This window comes from Gymnogyps californianus, chromosome 25, assembly GCF_018139145.2.
Source record: "Gymnogyps californianus isolate 813 chromosome 25, ASM1813914v2, whole genome shotgun sequence".
Lineage (NCBI taxonomy): Eukaryota > Metazoa > Chordata > Aves > Accipitriformes > Cathartidae > Gymnogyps > Gymnogyps californianus.
In genome coordinates, this window is record NC_059495.1 from 4,716,460 (window position 1) to 4,743,202 (window position 26,743).

General features: G+C 41.3%; 2 long non-coding RNA genes across 5 annotated transcripts in view; one reads left to right on the plus strand and one right to left on the minus strand.

The window, feature by feature from the left end:
* Nucleotides 1–14,658, minus strand: part of LOC127025897 (uncharacterized) — a 55,845-nt gene extending 41,187 nt beyond the window's left edge. For all 3 annotated transcript variants that reach the window (XR_007767710.1, XR_007767709.1, XR_007767708.1), the window contains exons 1-2: nucleotides 14,593–14,658; nucleotides 12,578–12,743 (exon numbers count right to left, since the gene is read on the minus strand). This is a non-coding gene — a long non-coding RNA (uncharacterized LOC127025897). The remainder of the gene's footprint in view (nucleotides 1–12,577; nucleotides 12,744–14,592) is intronic.
* Nucleotides 14,659–15,210: 552 nt separating this feature from the next.
* Nucleotides 15,211–25,801, plus strand: LOC127025917 (uncharacterized). 2 transcript variants are annotated; one of them, XR_007767719.1, is made up of 6 exons: nucleotides 15,211–15,330; nucleotides 16,014–16,121; nucleotides 16,607–16,705; nucleotides 17,304–17,412; nucleotides 17,990–18,046; nucleotides 21,401–25,801. It is a non-coding gene; the product is annotated as an uncharacterized LOC127025917 (long non-coding RNA). The 2 variants fall into 2 exon arrangements; XR_007767718.1 differs by lacking the exon at nucleotides 17,990–18,046.
* The last annotated feature ends 942 nt before the right edge of the window (nucleotides 25,802–26,743 follow it).

Below are 26,743 nucleotides of genomic sequence, written 5' to 3' on the forward strand. Positions count from 1 at the left end.
ACCTAGATCTAACAAAGACAAGATCAAAGAGGAACAAGTTACCCAAAAATAAGACAACAGTTCACTAAGCAGGAACAGAGAACATTAACCTTTACACCTCACACTGTGATTCTGGAGAATCTCTTTTCTTCATAGTCCGCATTCTCCACATTGTAACAGGAAATGTAAAGAATCCCAAAGACATGGAGTCTACCACCAGAGGCAGAGAAGTGGCACTGCCTTCTTGCTTCAAGCATCTCCAAGCATGCCAATTTTACAGTTTCATCCATACTTCCACGCAGAAGTACACAGATAAAAACCTGACCCAAGTCTCAAAACGCAATTACAAAGTAACATTTCTTTCTATCATTCTACAGTCAGAATATGCTTCACCCCCAATGTAAACAGAAGTTACTGCAACCCAAAGTTTTATATACTTCAAGAAAAATTAATCAGCTTTCAAAACAAAGTCCAACTGAAAACTTTGCAATTTCCTTTTAACCCCAAAAGTGGTCTCCCTTGTATTTCTGGAGATATAGAGGTTACTTTTTGCTTTTCAGGGACAGGGAAGAAAAGAAAATTTTGACCTTGAGGTTTCCACAGCTGTTCTGCTTCAGCAACAAAACCATTTCTTGATGTTCTTGCCAATCTTCCCTTTCCAGAACAGCAACAAGAAACATCAAGCCAGTGCTAAAAATACTTTCTCCCCCCTTGTTCTAATTAGATTCTAAACTCTCCCCTGCTGGTGCCACTACCTGTCAGTCCTGCCCATATAGTGATGGGGCTCTACAACATAGTTTTGCAGGCTCCACCACCACAAAATAGCACTATTTCATGTTGTCACCCACATTTTTGACCTTGTAAAAACAGCATGACTGAAAGCCCTAACTGTCAACTACAGCTAGTTTCCTAGTCTCATACACTTCTCAGAACAAGTCTTAACCCCACAAAAAAATAAAATCTATGACTGACAGCTAATCATTTGCAAGAAACAGATGCACTTACAATGAAGAGACACTTAATGCATTATTCAGTCAGAAGTGCTTTGCACACAAAACATTATAACTATCATTTGGATAGTTCAAAACACATTTTTAAGAACTTATGAAGCACTTAATCCTCCATCCACTCCCACAGGAATATACCTTAATTTCTGCCATTCTTAGACTAGGCAGGTGCTAGCTTTTAGCCCATATTTATGCTGTCAACATATATGCAACGATTAGAGAGACACACATGTTCAAAGGGAGGAAAGTGTTCCAAGAACCAGTATAAGGGGAAAGGTCCTTTTCAGCATGATGCATTATGCTGATGATCTTTGAGCTATTTTTATACTCAGAGTCAATTTTCTACTGTGTTGGAAGTTATCTGATCATTTCCAACTGGATCAACACAAAAGTTTATGAAACTATCTGATTCTTTTTGCCAGTAGAAAGATTTCAACTGGCTCTACCTTTCCAAAAGATATTACAAGACATACAAGGCAGTGAAAAAATAAACCAGCTTAGTATATTTTGTCTGCTCATCCTAGGACACACACTCTTCCCTCATCACAAAATCTTCCCAAGCAAGGAGGATTCCTAAAGAGCAGAGCTTTCATCTGTGGCTTATCACAACAGTTTCAAGGAGGCTGCTTGCAGAATCAAGTATTATGCAAAGTCTGGAAATATCTATATTATATACCCCTAGAGAGTTAAGCACACATCACCTCCATTTGGCAGCTATGGACCAGAAACAGGTACTTTCAGCTAACAGCAGAACTAGAAAGCTTGTCCACATAGCAACTGACTAGTTTGCCTGCGAAATGTTTCTTTATATAGTCTAAATAAAAGCTAACTCACTTTGCTGCAGTTACTGTTTTTATCTCAGCCACCCATCTGTTTTAGCCATTCACTGCAAACAAATACACACCCTGGTACATGGATCAGTGTGGGAGGAGTACATGTGCATCATTTGAGGAGCGAAAACAAGGGACCTGCCATTTCAGCAGACCTGCAGTTCCTAAACAAAGCCTTATAAAGGAAGAGACCTCCTGCCAGCCCTCATCCAAGACTTGATTTTATTTTTTGAAAGTACTCAAATGCTTTGACCAATAGCAGACACATGGCAAGTACTGCATGAGACCAAATTATTCTTGCATAGCAGGCCAGTCCTTACACTCACTTCAAAACTAGCAATATTATCAGTCCTTTTCCCCACAGACCTAGGAGTACAATGTCACATTTGGTTCCTCAGCTAGCTATAAACAGACATACTACTAATCCACCTTTGGATAATGTTCTACAATCCTTGGATGAAGATCAGCACAATAAAGCGCACAGGTTAATTCCTTTTCATGCTTCTGCACTGCTGCCAATATTGAACAATTCTTCCCCCTCCACAGAAAAAGATAAACCACAGGAACGGCTACAGATGATCTTTATTCTTGAGTCTTTTTACCTCCACAACAGTGCTTTGCCATTTCTGTTTTTCTGGTCTCAAACAACAGGCCTCTCCATTACCACTAAAACAGAAAGACTGAAGAGGGGATCATCCATTCCACCTGAAAAACACTGATAACTGCTTCATCCTAGCAAAAACACCATGAGAAGGGCTATCCCTCCAGTTTACTAAGCAGGGACACCAATGTATCTTTAGCCGTTTTTCACCATCATTCCTGTGAGAATTCTTCTGTAAGTTTAAGGCATATCTTGTGTTTATACTCGCATCTTGCATCTGACATGGAACAAATCCTTCAAGGTCCAATGAGCACATCAGCCAGCTCTGTTGAAAAACTAAAAGCATGCTAATGAGAGAGCAAGAGACTGGGACTGGAGCCCTTGTCCTGTCTATTAATAGAAACACTTCAACAGAGCATAAAGAATAGAGGGCTGGGATGACCCTGCCTTCTTTCTAGGATGCTACTGTCCTGCTTACTGGACCATTAAATGTTGAGCAGAAGGAAAGACAGGTTTGTGTGAATAATAATGAAGGTGTAGCATCTGCAGTTTTTCATTTATGTCTAGAAACTACTTGTCATCACTTGACCTAGCTAACAAGGAGACTGGCATTTTTTGTTCTCGCAACATTTTGCGATAATGTGTTTCAGCACGTAGTAGGCAATGCTGGCTGTTTTCTGCAAGACCCCTCCCTACCCCAGCAAGCAGTTCATCAATTAATTCTTTCAGATTTAAAAGGAGTATATACAAGGCCCCAAAGAGAACCTTTGGCTTAAGTCAGGTCTGCTCCAGCACAGCAGAGAATAAACATTTCCTCAAAAACAATAAAGCCCTCACCTTTTTTACTCCCTTTTGATGTTGTGATCCTCCAGAGGCAATATGAAGATCACTGTACAAATACGAAGGCCATACACAGTCTACAGAAAACTTCTCTCTAGCAACCTATTTCAGAGGACTTGAACTTTAAACCATCAGCAAGAACCGAAAACAGCATCTAGAGCATGCTGGGAGCTACACAACTCTACAGCAAAGCAAATCAGGCTATGACATCCCTAATTTCTGACCAATAAACACCCAGATGTATCCCTGATTCAGAATCAGACTTGCACAAAGTGTGGATTTGGTGCACAAAAACTAGACACAAGGTACAGGCTGCAAAACTAACACGTCTCATGCAGCATTCTTCTTGGCTGCTAGCAAACAAAGATAAACTGGGACCATCTGGCACAGACTGCTTAGATCCTAGATAAGTCTTGCCACTGTTTTCGCAAGAGGTCCATTGTCACATAACAGATACTCAAGTGTTGAACAAACTGCTCTGAGAAGAAACCACCCATTTTGCCCAACTTCCACTGCACTTCCATAAACACATTCACTATTTTAAACCATCTGGCAAATTCTCCAGACATGCAAGCACCAGTCCACTTGAGTTGCACACCTGCCACATTCAATGCATTTATTACCACTCTGACCCTAGTCATACATTACGCCTCTATATTCTATATTATTCCCGGAGCACAAGGATCCAATTTACTACTATTCACATTACAGTGGTGAGCAAGTACACCTGTAATTTTCATTATCCACACTATTTCATGCAAGAAACTGAAAAAAATTTCAAAAAAGGACTACAGAATTAGGTGTTACTTCCCAACCCCACGTTAAGCATGCAAAGCCCTTCTATGATGCTCGTAACTGTTGCAGGGTATGATCATACAAAGCTGTCTACCCCTTTAATATTATTTTCAGAAAATTGTTATTCTCTTGTAGCCTTAACCATGAACTAGTTACAATTAAGAAAAGGCCATGTTAATGTAGAAGAATGTAATTTCTAGTTTCATCCCATGCAAATCCTTGCAAGAAGTTAGCCATCATGCGATCAGGTCAAAAGAAGGGATCTAAATTATCACAGCACATTAGTTTCACAAACAAAGAATACAGAAAAGGGAGATGAAAGACAAGGAACCCAAGTAGGAAAACAGACCTTGGAAATTATGGAATGTTTGTACAATCCAATTAAAGTACAGTAGGAAGGCAATGTTGACAACTCTGCTGTTCACTTGTGATTGGCTTATTCAGGCACTTGTCAGCTAGAAGAGATATTTCATTTTAGCCCCCCCCCCATCTACCACAGGCATAAGCACTGTGCCAGCCTGACACCAGAAACTTATTTCAGGGATTGGCTGCCACAGTAGCACTAGGTCTCCTAGCCAACTTAACAATATGCCATAAATCCTGAGAAGAAAGGTATAGGAAGCTGGCAGGCTCTCTGTCGGAGAGGTGTTAAGATGCAAATAGTTGATGTGGAAACAAAGCTGATGTGGAAACAGCACCATTTTAACCTACACAGTCTCTCTACATACATGGCAACCCAAGTTAAAATGAAGACAAGTGATTTCTGTGTAACTTTACCTGGGTTGTTTTATTTGTCTCAGCAGTCAATTCAGAGTTGTCAGCAGTGCATTCTTTCTGGCAGACCTTCCACATTCCCATCTCCTTTTCCCAAGGAGGCTACTGTTTGCTGCCCTTTGTAGGCAACATTACAGGCATTAGCATGTGTCATAGCATGTACCAGGACCAGTAATCCAAGTTGTCTGGCAGGGTGTCACAGCTGGCAAGCAGCCATTAATGCTATACTTGCAGAGTACAAACTGCAGAAGTACACTGTGCAATCCTATTAGCTTTTGACCCATGTTGACTTCAGCACTGTTGACAGCTCTAGCTAGGACAACTCCCTCCCCTTTTTTTTTTTTAAAAGACAGAAGTATCCAATTCAACCCAGAAACCTTTCTGCTTTGAATGGCACAGTGCTCTTGTAGACATGAAAATAAGATGAAGAGCCCAAGACTCAGCTACACACAGTTTCATGTCATTTTGGCAATATTAAAGCACATGAAAACATGAACCTCCCAAACAAGCTTAGAGTTGCTGCAAGGCATCTTCATTGTTTCTTCCAGCATCAGCCCAGGTAGGGTCCCATCGGCATTCAGCTACTAGGGATGAGGGGAGGGTTTGATTATGGCCTGCTACACTTCTGCTAGTAGCCACCAGGAGCAGAACACAGTTACCCTGGGGTACTAGCTTGCACCAGGCAGCAGAAATAGCCAGGATGACAAAGACGCCTTTTACCTCCCAGCCCCCCAACTGCTTTCTGAAAATATAAGGAAGTTGCCCTCACTTATCTTCAGCTATTTATTTTCCTATTACTAAAATGAAAAGGATGACAATGATACAAATTTGTTGAGAGTGACATGGGTGGCTGTGAAGAGTGATAAATACTTAAAGTATCTCTAAGCATTAGAGCATTTGCACATGCAACTGCATCACTGGCTACCTGCTGAATTACAGCCTCTAAAGAGCTAACACCTTGGCAAGCTAGAGCCTAAGCCTGCTCTTTCTCCCCCTTTCAACTGGGGGAAAGCAACAGCACAAAATGGTTTTGTGACAGCAGGCATTAGAAAGTGACCTCTCACTCTAAGCATCCCATCACTGCAATGTGAAATAACGATCTCTTGGTTCAAGCATGGGTTACAAAGAACCAAGGGCAGAATCATTCAGCCATCTCTTCCCAAAGAGCGAGGCTGTAACTGACCGTGACAGAGCTTTCTCAAATCATCTAAGGCTATGAGATGCCAGCCACCACAAACAGATCTTGGGACCCTGACCTCACACCTGCAGTAAAGCCGTCAACTGGGCTGCATATTATCTAGATTCTGGTAGATAGTTTTGACAATTCAGTCAAATGAATACTGCTAAGGGCCCAGTTGTGTCCTCCCTTCCAATAATGGCCTCATGGGAGAGCAGCTGAGCTGCTGAACCTGATGACATTCAGACAGTTATCTTTACAGTCAAAATGAATACTTGCAGAGAAGCAGGCCTCAAATCAGGTCCTACCCTGCTGTTCTCAGTGAGGTTAGAAGCCATCTTGAGATTACTAGAGCATCTCAAAGCTTGCCACTGTGCGACATGCTGCATAAAACTCTGGGCCATACTTTACTGGCTTTTTGTTACTAAAGGACACAGATGAACTACAAGTTTGAAGGTTTCACCACTCACTGAAATCAAGAGGAAACTACTGCCTGACTAGTGATGCACAGGTACATTTAAACATCTTAATAAAATCTCAGCCAATGCTTTAAAGTGGCTCAGATTTGAGACCTGTGCTTTCCAACCATGAAAAGACTTCTACAGCAATATGGCACAACAGACACAACTGATTTTAAAAGGCTTCTGGTGGAAACAATTGTTAACTTCCTACGACTACACATACTACCCCACCAAACAGAAACTGGAACTGTCTTGAGGGGCAGAGGAAAGCCAGGAAGTAAATGGCAGATGGTATTAGAAGTCCACATCCGACAAAGCAAGCTCTCACTGTGGAAGTACGGCATGAAACAAAGCACCAAAGAGCTCAACAATATTCTGTGAAGAATTTAAATATCTTCCTGGTGTTTCTCAGTTACTGCTTTGCCCCACAACTTGTCAACTCAAGTCTCCTTCTCCTAATGCTCTTTCATGTGCAAGATATTTCAGGTAACAGCTCCCCTCCCAAAAATTGCTGCTCTTCAGTAGCAAATGCATACTGACAATGAAAAATCTGGGGGTCTTTCCAGGTAAAACACACTCAGCACACATGAAAGTTTAAATGCATATGGACAAGCAGCCCTGATTAAAGCACATGGTATTCTGTCATCATGACACATCCACATAAACCTTTGAATCAGCCACTTGCCAGGCCAGATGGCAATTCCTACCTCTGCCTGTACTCACACTAATTTACTGGATTGCTACAGCAACCTCCAGTTGATAGCTAATGAGACAAGTCATATCTCAAGATTATGATGTTGCTGGATCAATATATTTTATAAACAAGGATAGTGCAGCTGTAAAAGCTGCAATCTTTTAAGGGTAAGAAAACCACCAAGTCACTTTATGCTCACACAGTGCATTCCCCTAGGACACAGCTACACTAACATCAACTTTATGACAATAGTAATACTTAGCTTTCCAGTAGCATCTTTTACAGAATCTCAGTATGCTTTATGCATATGATGGACCAGACACTCAGAGCTGCTCACTGCACCTCTGGGAGCATTCACAGAGGCTAACTTCAGCTAAGGGAGCCAATTGTTGCAAACTCTGCAGTCAGAGACTGAAGCTAAGTCAGGACTGTTGCAAATCATTTCCTATAGGAGCTCGTCTCTCCAACTACACAGGGAGCCTTGGAAAATTGGCATTTGTAAATACCCACCCTTAGATTCCTGATTTTAAATGAAGCTTGGGAGTACTTGAAAAAACTGCTCTCGCCCTCTGCACCTACATCAACATTTTAGGTGACAAGTGGTTACAAATTTACAATACCTCAATGGCAGTGTGGGGAATATCATGGACTGGTCAGTAGGATAATGTCCACAGACTCATTACATTCATTTTTTTAATACACCCATCAAACAACAAGGAAACACCTTCATTTCAAGAGAAACTGATGTAGCCATCTTGACACTCTGCCCCTTATTCTACAAGGTATCACTCCTCCCCAAGGAGCTTCTTACACTGCCAGTCCAATTCACCAAGTTTTTATTATAAGTTTCAGGCAAAGCTTTTTGCCAGTGCAAAACAGATGAGCTTATTCAGACAGAGCAATTCCCTTTTGCACCGATAGACACACACATCTTAACTTTTGCTTTGAGTTTCCCCTCCATCTCAGCCCTGTGGAAGTGACAAAACCTTTTTGTAGTATTGTTATACTAAAATTAGAAGGAACAAACAGGAAGCAGCATGCAACTGTCTTCAATCTTTCTTAGAGAAGGTTTAACTACCCAAGTTTCAGGCTTTAGATAAACAAAAGCATTCACAGAGTGTTTAGAACTCAAGTGCTTCAACTAAGGACACAAGGTTCCCTAGAAAGCAATTCTTCTTTGCATTCCAGTACAGAAGAGAGAACACCTGCACACAAAGGACTATGCCACTAATGAGGCCCCTCAAACTCAGGACAGCAGTGAAAAACCTCATCCTGTATTAAAACAGATGAAAGCACAGTGAACGGCAAGTTTTGTAGGAAGAGATCCAGATGTCTTACAGTTGTCAAAAGCCAAAAATACCCCAGGCAAAATGGTCCAGGGACCACACTACCCACCTATCAGAAGGAAGCCTGTGGCTTCAAAAACAAAGCTCTTCAACAGATACGCCTATCACTATTGCCCAATAGCCTCTGTCCTGAAGGGGAAAGGAATCACTTCTTTGCAGTGGTGGCAGAATAAAGGGAACTTATCGTACTGTTCTCAAATCACCCCAAGAGGCAACAGTGCACATTTCTGACTAATCTTTCAGACATAAGTTGAATGAACAGGCTCAGCATACGCACACCCCAACAGCTGTATTCAGTCTTCTACAAAGGAGCAGCACTCATGCAAGATACAGCAGCAAACTGATGCAGAAAGACAAAACACAAGTTCATCTCTAAGCACATTTCCTCATCTTTTCCAGCCTCTTAGGAGGCAAGATTGCAGTGTTTTGTCCATTCCTACTACCCTTCATTGTTTTCAGAGGCAATCAATACATGATGTGGATTAGCATACACAGAGTGCTCCTCAGATGCACAGAGCATTTGTTCTTCACTGGCATTTGACATCTGCCATTTGACAGATAACTCAAAGTCCCCTAGCACTCCACAATAATCTACTCAAATGATGCAACTAAGCCATTCAAGCTACTTTCTCAGAAAATGCCTGTGACACAGGTAAAAAAATTAATGCATACGTACCAAGAAAACATGAAAGCCTAATTCATACCACACTGTCAAGTTAAGACTTTGCATTTTTTTATGCTGTATTTCATGCCTATCACTGAATGCCTGTGCATCTTATTCCTCCGATCTGCCTTTCTGCCATAACCTACCTGGCACCAGTTGAGACACTTTGATCAACATCCCTGCAAAGTATCAATGAGCCTATGAAGAGTGCCAAGTCCTTTATCACCAAATCTGAACTAGGACAAGACTAAAACTCCTCAAGATTATCAAAGCAGTGCAAAAGGAATCAAACATCCAACTGATGAACAAGTAGAAACCAAAATTGTGCCTAAACAATGCCAACTCATTACACAAAATTCCTCCTTCCCAGCTGACCACATTAAGAGTCTTGGAAACAGTCTGCATTTCCCACTGAAGTTATGCACCTGGGTTTCCCTTCAGTAAAACTAGATGGTCAGGATCTTTAGAAGCAGAAGCAGCACCCAGTTCTCTAAAGGCTAACTTAATGCCTCTTCCAAGTATCTACAGAGGAAGAGAACCCCCTTATTCCAAGTCAGTCAAAGGATAAATAAAAGCCAACCCATCTTTCTAACAATCATTTTAAATGCCTTTTTAGACCCTTCCCCCCCCCCAACTTTAGTTCACTGAGACTTTCCCCACCTGAAAACCATTTTGTAATTCACACAATACCAGCCTCTTAATTCTTATTCCTGGCAAGACCATTTCCCTCACTATGATGTAAATGAGCCTCCCTGGAGCTCTTAAGCATTATTATACATCATGGTAGTTGTCTTACTCTCTCAGCACTATAAATGCAGTCCAGGACTCAATTACTATTCACAGATGAACAAAGTATACAGCGCGTTTACTGAAACTATGGCTGCTTAAGGTATAAAGCCTCCATAGTTATGTGCATTTACTTATGAAGTGCCTTGAAGGAGAAAGTGTAGGTCTACACCTATAATCATGTCCTTCAAAAGCCAATTAAAATCTGTCAATAAATGCCACACTTGTATGCAACATTCATCTCAATGAAGTAGTTTCATTCACAGATGCTATTCTACAATATGAACACACTGTTCTTTACTGTTGCTTAAAGGACTTTAATCAAAATTTGGTTTCTAAAAATCAAGTACCTAAATTCTAACTCCTAAGGGGCATCTGAAAGGTCAAGAAAAAAGTAAAGGCTCCCTCTGAAGTCTTTTGTTTGGAGCCTTCTGAAGGTATCCTCTGCTGGCTTTCCTTCCCAGCAACAGCTTCCACAGTTTTATGTGCACTGAGTATTAAACACTTTCAGTGTGACAAATGATTCTGGGCTACCAGCTGTATGCCTATGATCTAACATTTGCATCCTGCTCTTCAAAACCTTCATTCTAGCCTACACCTTAATGTATTAACATAGTGGCATCCTTAGCCTACCAAAAAACCCCAAGAAACCACTCCAACTCAAAACAGTAAAAAGGGAGAAGAGGCAAGCCACCAGTTTCCCTATCCCTCTGAGTCTGCAATCTGGATGAGAAAAAAATCATCAGCTTGAACCTGATGGTCCTTTATCATAGCCAGTATTTCTCATGTTTTACTTGATTCCAACAGCTAGCTGAGACTAAACCTAGGGACTGTTGCCCATCTTCCATCATAGCATGATATTCATAATTGAAGCTACTAACATGGAGCTAAAAATGATCATGAACTACAAAGAGTTCAACATTCCTAGCACTTAGGCTTGCAGTACATTACAAGCTTTCTCAGCAGACGGGTTCTTGTCTCTGCAAGCATAAAGAAAAGGGAATATGTATTAAGACAATGTTTCTACATAGTTGCAATGCTCTCCAGTGTATACTTTGCCCAGTAATTGCCCTATTAAATGATCACACATGGCAAGATAAACATCAAATCATTTGTACAATACCTCACCAGGTCTCCAAATACTTAGTACTAGAGATGCAATTTTGTGATCAGTCACCTACCAATCATGCATTTAAAAACCTTGAACTAGCAGCAAGTTTTAGCATTCATTGTTCTATAGCCTGATGCACAAAAAGCAAGGCATAACAGCCACGTCCCAGAAAAAGCTGCAACTCTGCAGCAAGGGCCAAAGATCCAGCAAGCACTTCAACCACTTATTTGTGACAAAACCTAAATTCCCTCACTGCAAGAGGGCAGTCCAAAGGAAAAGGCCATTCTATCAGCCATTTCAGCCTGTTCTCTGAATCTCTGTAAGGACCTTTACGTATTTGTTGCAGGTTTCAGTCACAAAGGGAGCAGAAAATTACATGCAGCACGCCTCTCAAGCTCTCTAAAGGACCAGGACTTCATTAAAAGCTCTGCAAAACTGACTAATCTGTATTCAAACTGTAAACTGAAAAGCAAGGGCATAGGCTTATCACACACAAGAATACATTGTTAAGCCAAGCATTCAGAAATTTCCCAATTTATAACTTCTAAAAACAATACAGATAGTCTGGAGAGTTAGGAAGAAAAACAGCCTCACTATTTTTGACTAGATTTACATGGAACACTCAGCCCAGTACTTACAAGAAGGAAGCAAAATTAAGAGTGAAGAGCAGCTCCACCAAACTCTGACTCCCAAGTTCTAAGAAAAATAGCTCTGCTGCATTGCCTGCACTAGAGCAGACTAAGGCCACAGCAGCCAGCTGAAAGCAGAGCTGCATAGATGGCCAGTTGCTTTTAAGTAAAGAAAAAAGGCCAAAGAATCAAACAAGAAATCCACCATGTGCAAAGCCTTTCATCTGCAGATTGTCAGAAGTCCCATTACATTCTTAGCCACCACTACAACCTAATCCATTTCCAACAGAAAGCCAGGTAATTTTATTTTATTTCTGTGGATCAGAACAGTCAGTACACACGTTTACCTCTAGTTTCATTTTTCTCTCAATAGCACAGCCCTTAAATGATAGCTATCCTAACTGTGACCCCTAGTGCAACTTTATCAGTGTGCTTCTTGCCTGAAGATACAGTTATACTATTAACTGCAACAGTAACTAAGCTTTTCAACTACCACCTTCCTGAAGGGCTAATACCCTTCCTGCTTTCTCTTGTGCAAAGAGTAATTAACTACTTGGTAAGAACACTTCTCACTGAGCTCCCGTTGCCAGTGCTATTAGGAGCTAAATACTCTCAGGTGATGTGTTCCATTAGCAACAGGACTTCCCTTTATGCTTCCTTCATCTCCATCAACACTCTACATGTGAGCAACAAGGTAAAACTTCTGAGGAGATTGGAAGGTTTCTTGTATATATTTACATACATTATAGCATGCCCTTTGCATTCAGCTGGTTAATATGAATTCACTGCTCATGAAAGCAGAAGAACCTGCAATAAAGCACCTCATACCCCATTTCTTACCATGTAGACACCCAGCCCTAGCCATCCCCAGCATTTATCATACCTCATTCAACAGCGAGTGTTCTGGAGACCAAAGTCATCTCTTTCACAGTCACTCTTCTCAGAGCTCTAAAAAGCAGCACCTCAGAACAGATGAAAAGCTGATCAACAAGCTGTAGGATATCATTTTCAACAAACAGCCAAAGAAACCTCACATCCTGCAGTGACAGCTGCAAAAAAAGGGGGGACAAATCAGCATAGAACTCATTTATTTGGCAGAAAGGGGTCTCTCAGTTACACAAGAGCTCTACCTATTCAAGCCTGTTATTTGAGTGCACCTTTCAATTCCTTACAGCTTCAATTCCGTACATCTTCCAGTTAAAGCAGTTTCTGCCTCATAAAAGTAGGCAGTATTTTGCAGATTTAGATCCATTAGCCTAATTACGTGCAATAAGCAACTCTTCTTTAAGATGAAACTTGATTTTTCCTTGCTGGCTAAAACTGTATGATGGTACTAGCTTTTTGTCCTACAAGTGGTATTGATTTTGCAACTTGATGTACGGCTTGACTAGCATATGTTAATTAAATGCAAAGTCCATTTTTGAGATGTCAGTTGCCCTCTTCTCCAACAAAGTAACTGCTTACACTGCATAATGCTCTGTTAGTCTGCACACAGGCCAGGTGCTTAGCACAAATATCTGAGGCTTATGGAAGTATTAAGTTTCTGACAGGTATACATTATTTATTTTAGTGCATATTTTGAAATCAGAACAAAAGAGACTTTCAACTTTCACCAAATAAGCCTCAATTATGGCCTACATAGAAATCAGGGAGAGCAACTGTGGTGGCAAAACCTTTGATCTCAGTTCCAGACCTGTCTAATTATGTCTTAAGAGCACACACAGAAAATCCACTTCATAAGCTATTTCTCAAAGGGACTCCATGTCCCTGTGACTTGAAGAACCAAAATAAACTAACTCATCTTGCAAATTTTACTCATCAACACAAATGGAAACTAAAGCCAGGCTTCAACAGGCATGTTAAGTTCACAGAATTGCAAGAATCAAGTTTTCAATAGCTGCTGTCTCTAATAATACTTGGAACACACTTTTTTACCACCCATATCCTGGCATTTGCCAATTTCAGTATCCTCCCTCATGTCTCAGATAAAACTAGCTGCACTCCAGTTTCCAGTCTCTGAACAGTGCTCTCATGTTTGCACTAGAACTGATTACCTTCTAAACAAGACAGTAAATTACTTAACTTCCTTAGTCTGAGGAGATTTCATCTTAGTGATCTTTCACTTTCTCCAACCCTCTTTTCTGGGTTTTGATACTAAACTCTGTCTCCAGCAACTCTAGAAGTAGGAGAATATGAGAATTATTTATTTTTCTCCTTCAAGGTTACACACTCTCTCTGCATTTATGCCAAGTTAAGATTTTTTTCCTCAGTTGCACTGAAATGGACAAAAATCACCTACAAGGAACATATCCTGACTTTTATTCAATACTAAAACAGCAATAATTACTTGTTTTCTTTCCTAGACCATAACAGCCTCATATCTTTCACTCTTCTGCTTGCCTTTGTATTATTAATTTTCAATATCATCACACAACACCAGTACATAATTTTTATTAGCACCAGCATCTCTATTTTTCCTCTCTCATATTAGGTTCAGCTCACCTTCAGACACAGGCTTTTTTCCTCCATCAGAACTGCTCCACCTACTAAACCTACTGCCATGTAAGAGGGCCATCTCCCACTAAACAAGAAAAACTCCATTACACTTTTACAGTGACAAAGTGAGCATATGCTGCCAATTTTGTAAACCCATACATGAACCATTTGCTTATCCACCTGCTTGCTCAGTTGATTAACATGCAACCTCAACCAGTCTTCAAGCAACCAGGACCTTCCTTTTTTCACAAAGGAAAGGGGAGCCCCTATCTCATATCTGAAAGGAAAATATACCAGACACATTAGTGAAATCAAAGAGGCAGGACAATAAAGACACAAGCACCCACACCACACACACAACTACCACCAATTAATATTGTTCTCAAAGAAATGCTTTCCTACCTTGGCAATTTTTCTGAAGACACTCTCCCTTTGCTCTCCTCCATAAGAAAATCAGCCCAGCTGGACTAAATTTAAGCACAGCCCACACCACCAGCCCAGGCACTCTTAATTACCTCAGTAAAACCTTTTACTCCCTCACTTACACTACCCCAAACCCCTCAAACAAAAAGTAGAGCTCTTAAATGTAAAAATAATGCTGAAAAAACATACACTAAAAAAACCCAAGCTCCAAAACAGAAAAGAGAATTTCTTAACCGCATAAGCAGATTTTGGTCTTTCTATGAAACCCCTCGTTTAAAGTCTTCCCTCACAAAGCAGTGTGAACGCGGCATCACCCCGCACCCTGAGGCACCACGAGCCGCACCCTCACCTCCACCAACACCGCACCCACAGGGCGAGCAGCAGCGCCGCGCGCGCCCCTTTTAAAGGGTCCGCAGGGGCACGCGCAGCCGCGCTGCACCGCCCACCTTCTAGAAGGTTCCGGGGGGGGAACCGGAAGTGCCCCACCCCTCCCCGGCCCCGCGCGGGTACAAATACCGCGGGGGTGGGTTCCTTTTGTCCGGCTCGTCGCTGGAAGTGGTGCTGCCTAAGATGGCGGCAGCGGCGGGGTTGTCTTTGTAGCGGGGCGTGTGGTAATGGCTGGCCTCGTCTTTTGGTTCAGCAGAAATGGCCCGTGGGCTGTTCTCAGGGGCTGCGAGCCTTGGCGGTCGGTAGTGGAAGGTGTGCTCCCTCAGTGAGGTGAGTAGTGCTGTCTTTTGCCAAAGGTTAATGCTGTTGTAGCCATGTTTTCTGGTCTGAGTCTGTGCTGTGTACCAGTAGCACCTTTTAGTTCCTTGGCATTATGTTTTCTTTAAAGGCTATGTAAAACTTTTTCATTAGCAGTTTTAATTATGTATTGGCTCTGTGCATCCATGCTATGTACTTTACAGGTCTGGAATTGATATATATCTTCTTGGTGCCTTTAGTTAAATGTAGTCTCTGCTTGGAGGAACCAGTTTAATAATTAAATTATAAACTAGATGAAATGTAAACCAAAGGATACATCTGTGTGCTATTTAAAGGGCAGTTGCAAGTGAGGTGTAACTGGATTAGGAGCCAAATATATGCCTGATATTATAAATGGTGTGTGTGAATCTCTGTTTTCTTGAAGTGTAAGGCCTGGGATGCTTTCAGTTAAATATGCTAAAAAATAGGGGAAAGAAGAATTTCTCTGATAATTTCAAAGCTGTGTTTGGGTGTGTCTTCAGTAAACAGCCAGTAGAGTTGCCCCTGTAACCTGTAGCAGGAGACTTCAGTTGTTCATTTAGAGATGCTTCAGTCAAGGCACTGCAGTATTTGAGCAGTGCTGTGTAATAAACTGGATGCCCTGTGCTGTGCATAAGCAGTTGTAGACCCTATGGGGACTGATGTTGTCTTTTCAGCTGAATCCTTCATGAACCAAGCCTGGAGTTCGTAATGATCTAATAGATGCGATGTTGAAGGCTTGAAGACTGCAACTAAGTGGAAAGAAGCTCTTTCTTGCCAACAAGGTGAGATTGAAAGGCAAGCCTGAAGTGTGAGATACAATTCTGGATTAGTTAGGTTTATAAGCTCTGTGACTATATTCTCCCCTTGCTTCCATACAATTCTAGGCACTCTTACTGACCTAAAAGTCAGTTTTTTTCTCTGCTATGGTGATGAGGGCCCTTTTTAGTTTTATTTTACCTTTTGAAGTTCTATTCATTTTTACCAACTCCTTTTTCTGAAATTGCTTGACAGTTCTGGCGTTATTTCTTCTAAGCCAGATTTCATTTGGCTTGCTAGAAAAGGGAAAAAGGCATGGTCCAGAGTCCTCTGTGGCTTTGTTCTTGCAATTACCCTTGTGTTCAGTTAATTGGGAGGCTTTGTGTTTCTGGGTTCTTCCTATCTGACTGTTTCTGTTGAGTGTTCCTGTTAGCCCCAGGAAGTGTCACAATCCATTCTCCATTGAAGTTTTAATCTCTTTTTTCGAATTCAATTTCAATGACCTGGGTAGTTCCAGATGAGGTGGGATGAAGCCTCAGAAAAATGTGAAACTTGACAACTGAAAGTACAAGATAGCTGTGCTGCCCTCAGGAGGCCGTTCACTGTGCAGGTACCACCTCTTTAATATCTGCTCACTAGTTGTGCCTGCCTCCCTTTGTACTTCCTCTACCTTTAATGTTATCTAGAACAAAGTCACCTGGCTGTTTCCCTTCTTCCCTCAACATCAGTGTTGCACCTCTCCAATCCCTTGACTGCTGGTGGTTGTTACTCTCTCTGTTCTATCAGGAAGTCTTCCCTGGTGTCTCCTTTTTGCCCTTCTCACCGCTGCCACCTCTGCACACTCTCTGTCTGTAACCTTTCTTTTATCAACAAAAAATCTGTGGTGGTCTTCCACCCCTCTTGCATTTAAAAATATGCAGCTGAACTGTTGGTTTTGCCTCTGTTTTTAAAAGCATGGCTGATGATTTCAGTGTACTAAATAAACCCCTCTACTGGTGAAATTCTGGCCTGGTTTTAGTAGATAGCAAACTTAGTCTTGATTTAAAACTGTCACCTTAGCTTGTTTTCTTAACTTCAAGTTTTTTGATTCTGTGGAAGTACAGCCCAACCTCAATACCTTTCTTATCATAAATGTACTTTCTACTGATAGAAAAAACTTTGGTGTCTTGCATGTTTTCATCTATACTACAGTACTTTTTTCTGTGCAGTGAATGAATGACTTGAAAAAGATGGAATGAACTTCCTCCATCATCCTGTGACAGCATTGACAAGAACTGCCACTTTCTCAGCCTCCTTCCCTGAGGCTGTCACTTCCAGGTATCTTGAATCCAAAGCTCTGTGTACATTATGGTGCATATTCACAGTCCTGTTTAATTGCTTAATACTTCTGTATGTTCCCTGCTGCTCTTCATACTGAGACCCTGCTATTGCAGTATCTGTTTAGTTACGTGTGCTATTTATGAAGAAGAACTGTTGTCTCAAGCATGACACAGGAAGAATCTTGCTGCAAAAAGTCAGTTACAGATGTGTGTGTATTTAACAATTCCTGGTTTTTGTTAGTATCTGGGACTCTTCAGGCTATTGAGTGGAACATCCCTGAGAAATAATTTTCAATGTTTAAGTGATTCAGAGGGACCATGGTATTTGTAGGAATTTTCTTTGTTCTTTCTTTTATAATTGCCAGCATAATTGAGTTTGCTATTTTGCTCTATAAAGCTTACTATAGCCATCAATCATTTATGAATTGCTGTGCATTTTGTATAGTAACTCGATGGTAATAACTGTAGTCAGGGAAAAGCAAACCATCAGCAGTTGTGGTTCATGTAATCCCCTATCAGATTAGGGGCTGCCTGAGATGTTTATATTGCTGCAAGTGTTATTTCCCCATATAAAGGTAATCTTTGTTGGATGTGCAGTTGTTCTCCAGAGAACTTACGGCAGCTTTTATAAGGTGAGTGCTACCTTGATTTTGGTGTAAATTACCTGTGTAATCTCTTGTACTTTAGCAAGTTCTGGCACTTGGGTAAAAGTGAGAAAGTACTGGTAGGCTCTGACCTGATATAAATGGCAAGGCCTCAAACTTAATTTCATGGATTCAGGCAATGCTGTTAGTCCTAAACTCAGTTACATTTTAAAATCTAATGGTAGGATGTTGTGGGGTTTATGCTAGATGTATTGCTGGTGCTGGAGCACAGAGTACATTTCTGTTTATCTAGGGGATTTTAGGATTCCTCTGTATTTTTATTACCATCTGAAATAGGAATACAATGGTTCAGTGAAAGACAATTTCACAATAATCCATGAAGAGTGTGCTGATCCAGGTAGGGGTACTCTTTCAATCAGCAAATGTTTGGTCACAGCATAGCTGTTTTAGGAAGCATGCAGAAAAGGTGGTGGGTGGTGTAGTGCACCATACTGATTACACACAGGAAAAGCAACAGGCTTGATGACTTTTCTGCTGGTGGCTGACCAGCTGTTGAATTTTCAGGGGAGTATTCATTCCAAAGCTGAATTTTAACCCTGGCCTAGAGACTTCAAGATGCTTAACTTCACACACTGAGTAACCAACCCTGTTACAGGGGCTGTTTGGAACATGTTGAACACAAACACCTTTTTACAGGACCTGGGCTTTCTTCTTAATCAGTTTGTGAGAGCTGGTGCATATGTTCTCTGCTTACTATGTATTCTAGCTCTGTAACTTTGAAAGCCACAAAGTAAGTTCTTGTACTGAGGAATACAAGAATATAGGAGTTTGAGCTATTGATTTTTCTTTTAGTTCTGACTTTAAAATGCTTAAGGGACAATAAAGTTAATATGAAAGGTACAACCACTTGATTGTGAAACCATTGGTTGCAGAATTCAGTACTGCTGTGAACAGATGCATTTGTCTTGACCTGTTTTTTAGACTGAATTTTGAAGACTAGCATGTGTGTTTAGCAACAATCTGGCAAGTTGAATATGTTGGAGAGCGGACAATACTAGAAGGCTGCTGGTCTCTTCAGCTTGTTAGAAGCTGCCTGATTAGGCAGTGATTCATATCACCATTAGCATTACATGATAGGGCTCAAAATATATTTTAGAGTTCTTGAGGGTGCAGTTTCTGCAGCAACTGTGACAATCTTAAACCACGTTTAAGAGTGTACTGCTTAGTTTCTTGCTCTCTAAGCATATAGTGTGACACGTCTTAGTAGAACTGATATTTACCATGTATGTGAAGATGCTTTCCTACTCATTCCAAGACAAATGAGGAAAAATGAGCTTTCTGAATTAGAAGTAACCATCACAGGAGAAAGAAGGCACAGGATGTTTTGTTGGCACTATTAGGACTTTTATCAACTTTTTTACTGGGTTAATTTTAAGTGACAGCTGTTTAGAGTTTTTAAATGGATTGGAATCAAGGTACATTGGTTTGAAATCAAGCAATGTAAAAGCGTTTGCAGTAGAGTTACCTTAAAATGTTGTGCTATCATAGCTGCAAATTGACAGTTAGCAGAGGAACAGCAGTCCTTGGAGAGGCAGGAGTTGGATCCAGAAAAGTGGGATGTATTGGAAAGTGTAGTTCATACACCTGTCCTGGACTTTGCCGTGGTGTGCCGAGTCTGACTCTCCAGCCCAGAAATGAGTGGTAAGGTAACAGGAGGGATTCCAGCCTCATCACAAAAAGTACAGCTCATATATTGCCTTGTCTTTGTCAGGAAATCATCTAGGATTCTTGTTAGTCTGGAAGAAGAAAATGCAGCTTTTCACCTCAAATCCAGAAGTGTACACAATTATTACTTCCAAATGTCACTTCTTCATCAGCATCCTACTCCCAGTTTGCGGCTTGTCATCCTAAACTGACCTGTCTTTGTACAAACTACTTAAGCTGCCATCTAATTGATGGAGAAAACTCCTTTACGGCCCTTCTGGCTGTGCTATGTGTACAAGTGACACTTGACAGCTGCGAAGAGGAGATGAGTCTGAAATTTGGGATAAGGCTATTATCTGACAGTACTGTTGCCAATTTCTGACTCTGTGCCCTTTTAACAGAGTGTTACCTCAGAAGCCTCTTTGTCCCTGTGGAAGTACCTCTTAATTAAATTTAGGTCACCGCACAGTGACCACACTGGTAGTGGAGCTGCTTAGTTGTGGCTGTATCTATGCAGGCAGTTTAACCTCTTCTTAACCCCCAAAATGGCTTTAATGTGTTTTTAATCCAACTGTGAGATTCTGCCTTGCTGAAAGCCTGAGTTTTGCCCCTCCAGGAGTGTTAGGGCCAGAGTTCAAACTAGAGTGCTGGTGTCTGTAAGCACGTGGCTGTAAAGGAGCTAAACAGCAGTTTTGGTCAGGAGATATCATTTATCATCCTGCATGCCCATGGAAGTTGGCCTGGGATGCTGAACTGTATAAACAGATTATTTTCTAAACTAATGGCCTGCTGCAGTTTACTGCATGATTACAGATGCAGTTTTAGTGGGTTGGGAAACTAAGAGCAAGCTGGAGTGCTGTAAGATAAATTCATCCATATAACCATTCACACTCTATGCAAGAAATCATATCCAAACTGAGCTCCGTAACACATAGGAGTCTATTTTTAAGCCTGACTTGGCATCATGAAATGCTCTAGTGAATGAACAAATGCTGATGGACTGCCATCAGTGTTGTAGAGAAATAAGTGTAATTAGGGAGAAACAAATAAATAATAAAAAAGCCTAACTGCATTAAGCAGTTCCTTTATTGTCAGCAGTAGGATGTATAATCCCCTAACAGATTTAGAAACTGCATTGGTAGGTGGTGATTTGTATTGCTGCCAACATCATTCACTTATATGAGGATGATCTTGATAGGTGTTTGCAATTGTTCTCCAGAGACAGTTTCTCTAACAATTATGAGACTCTCCCAGTTGTAGTAAATGAGTCAGTTATGTGCAATATAATTATTAGTATGTTAGCAGATCTCAGACATCAGATTTTTATGTTGTCCACTATGCCCCATTGTATTAAATGTCCATGCTGTTGTATATGTTTTCTCAGGGTGTCTTCTATCCAACACGCTGTTGGAAGGTAATAGCTGCTTTATCAGATTGAGACCTACTCTTTGTGGGTTCAGACTTGTGAACAAAAGGCATCTTCTAACAGTGATGCTTCTTACAAGTGCTGCTGACTTCTGACCAGCCGGTTGCAGCCTTGGAGAAACGAGGGGGTCCCTGCACTGATAAGCTTTCTTAGAAAAGTTTGGGAGTAAAATAGGCAGATGTAATTTTCTATAAAACTGCATACTCTGCTGGCCATGTAGGCTGTATTTCTGTGCTCTGTTTCTATTGCAGGCCATACAGTGGGGAAAGACTGGAGCTTATTCTGCTTTGGACTGCTGGATTCGGAAGATGATGGGTGTCATCTAAATCTCTCAGCACCTGACTTGCTGTGCCTGCTCAAACTTTCTGATTTTTGGAAGAGAAAGGGGGTTTCACAGCAACTGTGTAATCTTTTGTGTCTAACTGCAGGCTGGGTTTTCCCTTATGTTGTCCTTCTGTACATTGCATAATGTGGTACTTAATGGATAATAGCAGGTATGCATATTGTTGCTTGTAAATGGCCTTACCAATGTCACTTGCCTGTACTGGATGATCTCTCTAGGGACTTGAGCTACCTCCTCTTAGCAGATGTGTATGGTAAGTGGACTGATGCTGTTCTGTCTTATGTGAGTAACTGCTGTCTGGGAAACTGTGTAAATACTAGAAGTGTCTGTTAAAAGCTGAAGATATGACCGAGTTTAAAATAAATACTGTATGTTTCCAGACCATCAGTGAAGTTCCTTAATGCATCAAGCCCTGTACTACTGAGACTTGGTTATGAGCACTCTGATATTCTACAGTTTTTGCAGCTTCAATGTAAATGCAGTTTTATGAAGGCCATGGTTAGATTCAGTGTCATGAAAACCAATGCAGGACCTGAAGAAACCTGAGCCCTGTAGCTGGCACTCTAGTTTGAGTGTTTTCAACCTGCCTCAGTCATCCAATTACAACAGAGTAATTTTTTTTCTGTGATGCAGTAACTAGACCTGAGGAGGCCCATTGGATAATGGATGGGGGGGAAAAAGACCAGTCTAAAAGCTGAGCTAATATAGCTCTCCTGCAATTACTGTGGCCTCTTTGCAGTGACTGAACAAAGTCCTTGATAACAACTGTAATAAGGTGAAAAGATGTCTTGCTCTCTAATAGAGATTGTCAAACTGACACTTTGACATTCTAACTTGAAAAGGAAAAGATGTTTGCAACAGGAATTCTTCAAAGCTTTTTGAACCATATGCTTTCAAGTTTCATTTGTTGAAAGCAGTTTTTTTTTTAAAATACCTTCTTTCACTTACTGTGCTGCTAAATTGTCTCACAGCTGTTTCATCTATTTGTTAACCCTCTTTATGCTCAGTCCAGCATGTACTTGGGTGGGGGATGTGCCTCAAGGTTTCTGGAGAAAAACATCTTGTTCACCTGTAATTGTCATTGATCTAAAGAGATAGTTATGTCTGTGTTCACTACTGCTTGTTCCTCCAGTCAGTCTAGGCTTCCAAGCTTTGTTAGTTCTTGGAACAGTCTTAAGTGAGCTAGCTTGGCTTACCTTATGCAAAACATCTGGAGACTTGAATAGAGTTATTAGGAGCGAGAACAGGGTCCGATATGAGCTACATGACATGCAAAACGCAGCATCTTGTTCTCATCTATTGAAGTACGAACAGAGCTCAAGTGCTAAGTTCATGCTGGCCAGACATGTCACAGCAAAGGTTAGCAATGGGGCTTGATCTGCAGTTAAATCGAGCTCTTGGTCTCTTTCTCTCTATATTGAAAGCTCTGGAATATTGATTAGGGTCACTAAATTCGGTATATGTGGCCATACTTGAAGGAAGAGGTTGAGTGAGGAAGTGTGGGAACTGGGAGCTGATTCTCTGCTGATACATCCTCCTCACAGAGCCTGTGGGCAACCTGGCTCACTGCACTGGCAGGGAATTCGGCTGCAGTTCCCTGGCAGGTGACCAGGCCCTGCTTGGGGATATGGAATCCATCTCTCTTGTAATGTGCTGTTAGAGCAGATCTGCTGTCAGGTGTCAGTATGCTTGAATTTTGGAAGGTATTCCTGGCTGGCAGAGCAGAGGCAAAATGCTGTTCAGGCAGTACCCTGTGGCCAGCTGTGGAGCAGCGTGATTTTTGCCACTGATGTCTGAGCACTGTGGGCCTGTGTGAGTGCTCTGACACAGCAATGCATCCCCCTGTTAGCTGGTCTGAGTCAAATAATTAAGCTTTTCCAAGTGCTTTAGCCTCCACCAGACAGGGAAGTGTGTGTATCTTTCTCCAATGCCGTAAATGCAAAAGTATGCATAAAGACTAAGAGACTTCTCTTGTTTATTTTACTATTTGAACATGTCAAGACTCATAAAAAGTTACAATATTTAAATACAAGTCACAAGCACATAGATGTAAAAATATTTTTAAATGGCATTAAATGATATCTTGCATGTGCTACAAGAGGAAATGGTGTGAGGAGAAACTGAATGGAAATAATGTTCAGGGACCTGTGGAGAGGTAGTGGGCTGAGCTTTGGGGATGGGGTTTGTAGCTTGTCTGGATGCATGCTAAAACAAGGGAAGTGTGTAATACTAAAAGGCTTTGCTTTTGTGTTTTTACCTTTCAGCAGATGACGCAATGGAGTTGTTCTATTTGATAGGCATGGTGTATATTCTTGTGCCACTTGCTAATAAAACAGTAAAGGGGAAATGTAATGCTTGGTGAAATACTGCTGTAATTAAGCACTTGTCAAAGTACATTGTCAAAGCATGTTGTTAAAGTGATTTTGATGTGTTGGAGTAGGTGAGTTCTCATGCTGTAACTTACCCCACAAAGGGAAAGCCCATGTTCCATTTCAAAATATTTGCACTATCTAGTCTTGTGTAACAGAACATTAACTTTTATACAAAGTAAATTATCTTCAGTATTAAATTGTGGATCCTCGGTACTATGGTTGTAACTCTCTGGGCACAAAAGTAAGGATTTCCCTTATCATCTGGGTGCTTCAGACATCCCATGGGGAGTCTGCACCATTTCCTTTTCAAAGTCTATGAAACAGCTTGCTGAGAAGATTTAAGCTTGATGCTCTTTCCCCCATCTTTCCCTCTCCAGATCAGCATCTGGTTGAGTGTCACAATAAAAATGACTTTGACCAGCTGTTCTGCCCTTTCACCTTTCCCAAAGGAGCCAGACAACTGCTTTTTCAGAAGTGGCCCAGGTATGCACATGCTCATGAGGCTCTGTTTATCTGTGGGTGAGAGAGAATTCATTGTCTGTGCACCAGCAGCTGCTTTGCTTCAGCTGAGACCCACCTCTCCTATGTTAAGTGCCCTTAAGATTTTTACAGTTGATTCAACATCTAGGTATGTTGCTGCTGCGATACTGAAAGTGTGGGGAACAAATACAGTATAAGGAAGATTTCTGCTGCTCTCTGAGAAATCACACATTTGTAAAACTGCTGTATTGGTCACTGCACTAAGCAGTCTCCTCTGTGAACCTGAGACTACATTAAATTCAAAGGACTTATGAAGCTGAGCTTGTGACAGAGGCCGAAGAGGAGACTCCAGGAGTCTGGGATTCTGCAGGGAGGTGCAAAGAAATGTGAAAATGAGTGACAGGAGCCTCGGCAACGGCCCCCCTGCCTGAGGAAGAGAATGGTCAAGGTGTGCTGCATGACTAAAGACAGCGCTTGGAAGCAGTCCAGTGTGATCAGAGTGAGAGCCTTGAACCTTAATCTTGATGTAGGAGCATAAAACTGGGCAGACTGTCATTAAAAGTAATGTGTCCTATGTGCTGTAGAAATAAGGGGTTGGAGTACATGTATATATGTAAAATGCCATGGATTTTAGCAGTCAACAATGAAACAATAGTTGTAACAAAACTGTAACTATACCTACCTTGATTCTCCCATAGGACAGCATTGTATCTTTGCCTGCTTACATGTGCAATTGTAGGATGTGGTCATTTCAAAGTTACTAAATATGTAACCATGTTTTGTACATAAATATGCTTCGTTGTTTTTCTCTTGTGTACGGTGTATATGTCCTGTGGATGCTTCTGTTTACAAACTGAATTCATTTGCCCTCAGTTCCAGGTGGTTTATGACTTCAGTGCTTTAGATACTGGCCCTACTGTTGCCATGAGTGAGATGAGGTTTCATTTGCTTTGACTGTAAAGCATTATTTAGCTTTCCCCATTTACCAGTCTTCCATGCGTGCCTGCGATGGCCATATCCTAGTCTCTTCTGCGTAAGTCCATGCTGTACTCTTTTTCTCCTTGAAGGCAAGGAAGTCTCTTTCTGTATCAATGCAATGTCTCTTTCCCAAAGGACAGGGGTTTTTCCAATCCTGTAACAGAAAAGCTTTCTCATGCTGTTTCTTTATTGATACAACATAATTGCATTGCTTTTCGATTTTAACTGCAACTCTGATATTAAAACAATACTATGTAGAAGTATTTTGCTTCCATTTTCCATTTACTTAAATATACAAACTTATATCTACATCAGACATGCGGCCTGTGCCATAGCTGGTGAGTGTTATGTGGGGCAAGATGCAAGCTATTGCTGACACACGTGCTGTGATTTGCAAGGAGGTTGATGTTACCCCCACTAAAAATCCAGAAGGTGGCCAAAGAGAAGGTGGAGGGAGCTCATGGAGGGGAGTAGGCTTAAAATAGGCAACTGTTTGTTCTCTCCAGGTTTAATATAATGGTTTGCTGATCATCCAACTCTGACTCAATGCCTTTTTTTTTTTTTTCCCCTGACTGGGCCTGATGAGGCAGGTTTCACTGAATCTGGCCCAAACTAGTCATACAGGTAGTAAAAGTTGTGAGAAAACTATTAGAAGTAGATGAAGGACTTCCTTACAGGCTGTGAAAACTGCTGAAACAGCTAGAAGCTGTCAAAAAAATCTTACCAAAAATATTTATATCTTGTCTCATACTTATTTCCCATTGGAAAAGATTATTTACCTGTCATGTCCCTCCTGTTAATCAAGACTGAGGGTGAACCATAAATAAAAAGCCACCTTTTATGTCTTATTATTTTAGCAACTATTTAGTGTTAATGGAATCTATCTGTTTTAGTATTAACGTATCAACACACTGACTTCACTTGCCCTAGCACTGTGCTTACTACCAGCGCTGTTCTGTACCCTGCGCTGGCTTTGGCCTGGATAATGCCTGCTCCTTCAGAAACATCCGTGTCACGCTGTGGAGGTAGAAAAAAGTGCATTGTGAGGGGAGGCAGAATTTCTGCCCAGCCGGAAGAAATCCTTGATGGTTTAAGAGCCACAGTCAGGCAAACTTGTAAAAGACAAAGGGTGCCCTGAGAGACAAAGAAGGGAAAGAAAGCATCAACCCAGCACTTTGCAGAGCCTGGTCAGGTTCACTCTCGGGGTGTTTATGTTCTCCACTAAGCAAAAGAACTATGAAAATGCATGCAGTATGTGAGGAAGAGTTACATAAAAGCCTCGAGGGTGCCCCTCCTCGCTTAGTAAGGACACGTAATTCAGGTAAGATCTCCAAGGACGTGACTAACGCTGAAGACACAGACTTGGTCTTTTTTTTCTCGGCAGGCAATAGATGTTACAGAAAACAGAGGAAAAACTCCAC